The 7,228-nt window shown below is 32.2% G+C and overlaps 1 pseudogene; it reads right to left on the reverse strand.

Annotated features, from left to right (window-relative positions):
- Nucleotides 1-211: 211 nt before the first annotated feature.
- Nucleotides 212-7,228, reverse strand: part of LOC107670192 (secretion-regulating guanine nucleotide exchange factor-like) — a 15,937-nt pseudogene continuing 8,920 nt past the window's right edge.

Consider the following 7,228-nt stretch of genomic DNA (forward strand, 5'->3'; position numbering starts at 1 on the left):
TAGACCTAGTGTTCTTGTTTCTAAAAATGTTTATTTTGGGCGCTTCCCAATATCATAATATGTGCATCCGTCGTGGGTAGAATTTGCATTTCTAAGACTTTGATCGAAAATCTGTCCTTTAATGGCTTAACCGAGTCTTTCTGAATAATTAATTAAAACCGTAACGTAAGCAAACAGTCTTTGTCACAGACTGAGAGCCAAACGCTCAAACCTGTTCAGCTTGCTGAATCCTCATTTGCTCTTCAAACTGCATAGTGCCATTGAATGTCCTGATCCACAGCCAATCAGAAGAGCGGTAGGGTCTCTGAGATGGGGGATTGGCCGTGGATGTGTGACGTCACAAAGGGAACCGTCTCCACACATTCCGTGTTCATTCCAGCCCCAGGAGAAGATCCGACCCCCTAAAGAGAGACAGAGAAATATATTCCATGACAAATGTTACCACTTGGTTCACAACAGAGGTTGGAGGTTTTATTTTTACAAATTAACAAACATTAATGACAAAATTATACATTTTATAGAACTGTTTTTATAAAAATAAAAAGACCTCTTAATTTAAACAACAGATAGATAAGTGTTATTTTATCATTTATTTAATTTAGTAATTCATTTAAATTAATTTTATTTTATTATAAAATAATTCCGAATTTTTTTTTGTAACAAATTAATAGATATATTGAAATAAAAATACCCTTTTAAGATGGATAGATAGATATTTTATATTTAATGTTTTTTTATATTTATTTTATAATTTATTTAAATTAATTTTATTTATAAAAATGTTATAAAAATAGAAAAGTTTTATTTTATAAAATACACATCAAATATAAAAGTATACATTTTATAAAAATGCTTTAAAGATAAAAAAAAAGTCAGACAAATAGATTATTTGCTCAACTGATGGAGAATGGTGCTTGCAACACCAAGTCATGGGTTTGATTCTCAGCGAACATACTTTAATGTAAAAGTCATTTTTGCTAAAAGCATCTACAAAATCAATAATAAAAATAAAATTTCACAGGGACATTAAAAATGATTGTCGTGCATGAAAAAGGTGGCATGACACAGGTTGCTTGTACACACATCACACTGGTGAATCAGTCTGACAGAGATCACCTCTAACACGTCCAGCTGGTGGGTGTGGTCAAGCCTGCATCGCCATGAAAGCATGTGCCACGGCAACATGGTTACATAACAGGTCCCATCGCCACGGCAACCAGGAGCGAGCATGCTTTCTCAAGGGTAACTGGTTTTGTCGCCTACATTCCCCTATTCACTCCAACAGCCTGTTCTGTTAACTTTAACACATGCGTCCTTTACGAATTCATTGTTTTCTTGTCTGTAAGCGAGCTACAATTATGCAACATCAATAATTAAATACAAACAAAATTGTTTACCGAAAAGAAAAGTGCACAAAAATGACACTGTTAACATAAAAAGGACAAAAAAGTCTTGTTTAATGAATCATTGTCTTTGTGGATGATGTGATATTCACAAAACAAGAGTGCTACTGTGTTCAGTCAATGATGCACAGCAAAACTGTTCCCATGGCAACACACTTACAGACCACAGAAACATATAGAACAGCATACTAATCTAGACAAGAGAGATAATGAAAAAAGACATTGTTGAAGCTTTAAAAAAAGCTTTTTAGAAAGATGGGTGAACATGGTCACCGCTGTAAGAATGCAGACTGTCAGCGTCTCTGTTTAATCTCATTTAAAGATGGAAGTGACACAATGTCTTCTCAGAAGTGTCATGCGTGCTTAGAGAATGCTGTGTGATTCCCAAGGCATGCTGGGATGTTATTCCTTTGCTGTATTGTGCCGTAAGACATCAAGATTTTCATCTCGAGGGGGCATCACACAAAGGAACAAAAGACAAACCTCAAGATGCCCAAGAAACCAATACTTCTTTAATAAATCACAAATACTTATTTTTAAGGTAATTAGGCTCTTTTTCAACTTGGTTATCATCCTAGCTAATGAGTTGGGATTGCTTCCACATTTAACACAATTTAGAGAGAAAAAAGATAAACATGCATTCGGAGAGTCATAGTGTTGATTTGGAGAGTCATGGAGTCATGGGAATAGAAATGTGTGGATCGTATTTCACCTCAAATGCAAAAGAACGAAATCAGAAATTCTTACAGTAACACAAATGACATATAGTAATAAAAATAATAATGTCTGGACACAATGATTTTTTAAAATTAGCATACACTAAACAATTACCATATCATTTAAATAAAATAAAATTAAATACTATTAAAAAAAAGTATATAAACAAATTAAACAACATCAAATACTGTATTACTATGATGTATAAATGTCTTACCCTTTAAATAAAAACAAATTTATAATATAATTTAATTTTTAAATATTTATATAATTTAATATTTAAAAATTATATAGATATTATATAGATAAATATTAAACATCAAATAGTATAACCTTGATGTAAATGTCTCACTATTTAAATATTTTTTTTTTTAAATGTATGTATACAAATTAAAAGTATATACACAATTAAGCACATTTTGCGTATGTATGTGTATACATATGTATTTATATATATAAAAATTAGAATTTGGGGGCAAAATGTGCTTAATTGCCATAAAAATAATAATGATGCGAAAAAATCGTAATAAAAATCTAAAAATAAGGCTTTGTTTTCTTTATGTAAAATTAGTTTTCTTTATGTAAAATTTCTTTTGATTTTGGGATGAAATATGATATTACTGTGAATGATATCAGTTTTAAATCTCAGAAACAAACAACAGGAACTGCAATTAGTCAAAGATGTGACCGTTTTTTCTCTCTCTCTCAGTCCAAATTGCAGGGGAATTAACAGATTGAGAGCAATAGAAATAGCTTCTATATCAATAACTTCATATTCATTTGCAGTGATGGCTCATTTCCCTCTGATGCCCTTACACAAAGGCACAAGGACTAATTCCAGCATCCTTTTATGATAGCAGTAAAGATCACAGCACGGAGCCGGCAGCTTAATTACTCCAGGAACAGATACTCATCTGTACTAAAACTGAAGACGCGGCGCTGAAACTGTCCTATTAATGAAATCCAGACATTCAACTCTCAACAGTACAGAAGCCAGAGCTGGGCTCAGCGTTAATTCTGGCCATCAGGCTTAGTGACTTACTTACTTTAATCCTGTCTTTTTCTCTCCCAGGCTCAATGTCAGAGCAGTCACATCCCATAATAAGCTACTTTACACCTAAAGATACTGTAGAATTATTGCCATGGCAACAGCATATGTGATGGAACCTCAGCACAAGAGAGAATCGGCCGGGTGTCAGGAAACAGAATTTTATTAAAAAATTGTATTATTAAAAATTTAGAATTTTTTGTTAAATAATTAAATATTTAAAAAAATAATCGCTTATGCTCAAAAATGCAATAAAACAGTAATGTTGTGAAATATGGATGTTTGTGTGATTAAAAATAAATAAATTTGAAAACATAAAAAAAATATTACATATATATAATTTCTTACATTTAAAAAAAATATATTAATTACAAAAATGATTTACTGTAGTAATTAGAGTCTATTAAAAATGAAATATTTGAAAATAATTAAATTTATGCTACATAAATACTTTTTTTTCAACCTCATGATGACAAACATTTGATTTTGCTTGTTTACATTTGATCATGATTTTACAAAAGTAAAACATTCAGCTTTATTACAGTAAAGTAATGTATTAAGGTAAAGTAAAAAACAATTGTGGGACAACGTGCTTGAATGTCATGAAAATAATGGCTTCACTGTATGCTAAATAAATAAAAAAATGAATTCATACATTTTTGGTGAAACGTGATATTCACCTGATAATGCTTACAGAAAACAGAAAACCCCTGGTGTATTTGTGATTGAAGTTTGGTTTTCTGATGGACGGCGGTGATTGACTTCCAGTATTAATTTCAAAGAGTGTGTGACAGAGGCTTTGACAGGTTTCTTTCCAATGATTTTTATGGGAAATTAGATAAATGAAGACCACAGTTGTTGCCATGGAGACTAGATACCAAAAACTGTACTCACCCACAACAGCCAGGTTGTGTTCAGATCCGCATGCAATCTGCCAAATAAAAAGAGAAATTTGTGAGAAAACACCTATTCACAGTCCAAACACAATAATCCCTGACAGACCTCAGTTTGATCACACACAGAAACACACTCTCTCCATGTCTGTAACAGGATCCGGGATGCCTGTAATCAAACATTCCCTGCTGGGAAGCGGGTACGAGGATTGAGGTGTACAGCGGTTTGGGGGTGGGGAGGGGTGATTTACACATCCAGCCGTGCAGAGATGCTTCCTGCACTCAAAAATAGTACAAACACACAAGCGCCCGATGCTGGAGTCATATGTCTGTTACCATGACGACCCGAGAGGATGTGAGTGGGTGACCGGGTGTCTCTGGTTGGTTTATTAATGTTTGGTGATCAGAGCTTGTTATGCGGAGGTAATGGGCTGCTAGTGGACAAAAACACATCGCTAATGCTCTCTGCCGGAGCTGGGAGGAAGCCGTCCACACAGACACGCTCATATTAGTGGAAATTATACCAATGCATCATGGGAAATGGCAGCCTGAAACTTCTCTTGTTTCATGACCAAATATCTATAAACCTAAAACTAAAGATGCCTTTCTGTCTTTGAGTTTACCCTGGAAGTGACTACAGTCACGTAACACAGTGGTTTAAGTTCAAAGCTGGATGCTATCTCACAATGTTTATATACTATGGACTAATCAGCTGTCAGCATGAGTTCAGTAAATCAGTAAAACTGGTGAAAAATTTTAAAATGATTACGTAAATACGTAAAATTATTTATTAATTTGTAATTATGAATTTTGAATAATTTAAGGAATATTTTAATCGATGAAGATTTAATATTTTTATATATTTATTTATTTATTTATTATTAATTTTACAGAGCATTTCTCAAATTGAGAATTATAATTTCATTATTACTTTATATAAACACAGTTAGAAACAAAAGATAATTATATATTTTTTATTTAGAATAAATGAAACAATATTACTTATTTAGAATATTTTATATCATACATTACATTGTTAGAATATTTCCGTTTATTTAGAAATATTTATTTATTTATATAGTTTACAAAACATGTCATAAATTGAGCATTATAATTTCAGTATGGTTTTAAATGGACATACAGTTAGAAACAAAAAAAAATATTTAGAAGTAAGAAATACTTGTATTTATTTATTAATTTATAGAATACTTCCGTTTATTTAGAATGATTCATTAAATATTTTTATGCATGTATTTAATGTATCCATTTTTAATGTAAAATAATTTACAAGATCTATCATTATCTATTACTATTACTATTATATTACTGTTTCATAATTTGAACTTTTTATCTCATAGTTACGACTTACTATGTCACAATTTTGGCTTTTAATCTTACAATTTTTATTTTTTAACAGCATAATTTAGATTTTGCATCTTGTTGTTTTGATCAGAATTTTTACTTTTTATTTCATAATTTCAACTTATGTCATAATTACGTCAACAATTTGTGTCACAATTTATGTAAAATTCATTTGGAATATTCTGAATAATTTTTTTCCATTTATATATTTCTTACATTTCTTAAATGAAGACTAATAATTTTAAAATAGCTTTAAAAAGATATACAAGTACATACAGTTAAGGCCCGTTCACACCAAAAACGATAACTATAAAGATAACGATAAAGATATAGTTCTAAAAATCGTTCTCAATATTAAAGAATAGCATAGTCCACACCACAACTATAATGATAACGAAAAAGAGAAACGATATCGTTGGAATCACTTTCAAAACGATATTTCTCCAGCTGATGAACGATAAAAAATTGACAGCCAATCAGAATCCATCCTGCTGTAACGAGCTCAAGAATTTAAAGCGGCAGACGCATGTACGCTTAGAATAAACAGACGATATCGTTCGGTGGTGTGGACGCTAATATCGTTATCTTTATAGTTATCGTTCTTGGTGTGAACTGAAAACAAAAAATATCATAAAACAAAAGATATGTGTGAGTAGATGATATACTGGTAGACCAGAGACATTACAAGCTGGTGATGTAACGGTCATTTAAATACATAATGAATACACTTCAGTGCAATCAAACTGAAATGCTGACTGGTATGGGAACAATTTAGTATTGATCCACGGTTCACAGTGATAGACTTTGCATCAACTAATAGTAAAGTAGTCCAAAGGAAGGTTTTTTGCAGATACAGTACAAACAAAAGCAGGAGCCTCCTGTCAGACTCCACCCAATGATCTGTCCTGATGTAGTCCCAGTCATTTCTTACATTTAAAAAAAAAATATTAATTACAAAAATGATTTACTGTAGTAATTAGAGTCTATTAAAAATGAAATATTTGAAAATAATTCAATTTATGCTACATAAATACTTTTTTTTCAACCTCATGATGACAAACATTTGATTTTGCTTGTTTACATTTGATCATGATTTTACAAAAGTAAAACATTCAGCTTTATTACAGTAAAGTAATGTGGACGCTAATATCGTTATCTTTATAGTTATCGTTCTTGGTGTGAACTGAAAACAAAAAATATCATAAAACAAAAGATATGTGTGAGTAGATGATATACTGGTAGACCAGAGACATTACAAGCTGGTGATGTAACGGTCATTTAAATACATAATGAATACACTTCAGTGCAATCAAACTGAAATGCTGACTGGTATGGGAACAATTTAGTATTGATCCACGGTTCACAGTGATAGACTTTGCATCAACTAATAGTAAAGTAGTCCAAAGGAAGGTTTTTTGCAGATACAGTACAAACAAAAGCAGGAGCCTCCTGTCAGACTCCACCCAATGATCTGTCCTGATGTAGTCCCAGTCAACACGTGAGATCATGCGATGATCACAGTGACATCACACGATCCTCATACTGTGATCCTCACGGTGTGAGTAATAGGTGAGCTCATTGTGAACTCAAACTATCCTCATACTGTGATCCTCACAGTGTGAGTACTAGGTGAGCTCATTATGAACTCAAACTATCCTCATACGGCGATCCTCACAGTGTGAGTAATAGGTGAGCTTATTGTGAACTCAAACTATCCTCATACTGCGATCCTCACAGTGTGAGTAATAGGTGAGCTCATTGTGAACTCAAACTATCCTCATACTGCGATCCTCACAGTGTGAGTA

This window comes from Sinocyclocheilus anshuiensis, unplaced genomic scaffold (assembly GCF_001515605.1).
Source record: "Sinocyclocheilus anshuiensis isolate Anshui unplaced genomic scaffold, SAMN03320099.WGS_v1.1 scaffold624, whole genome shotgun sequence".
Lineage (NCBI taxonomy): Eukaryota > Metazoa > Chordata > Actinopteri > Cypriniformes > Cyprinidae > Sinocyclocheilus > Sinocyclocheilus anshuiensis.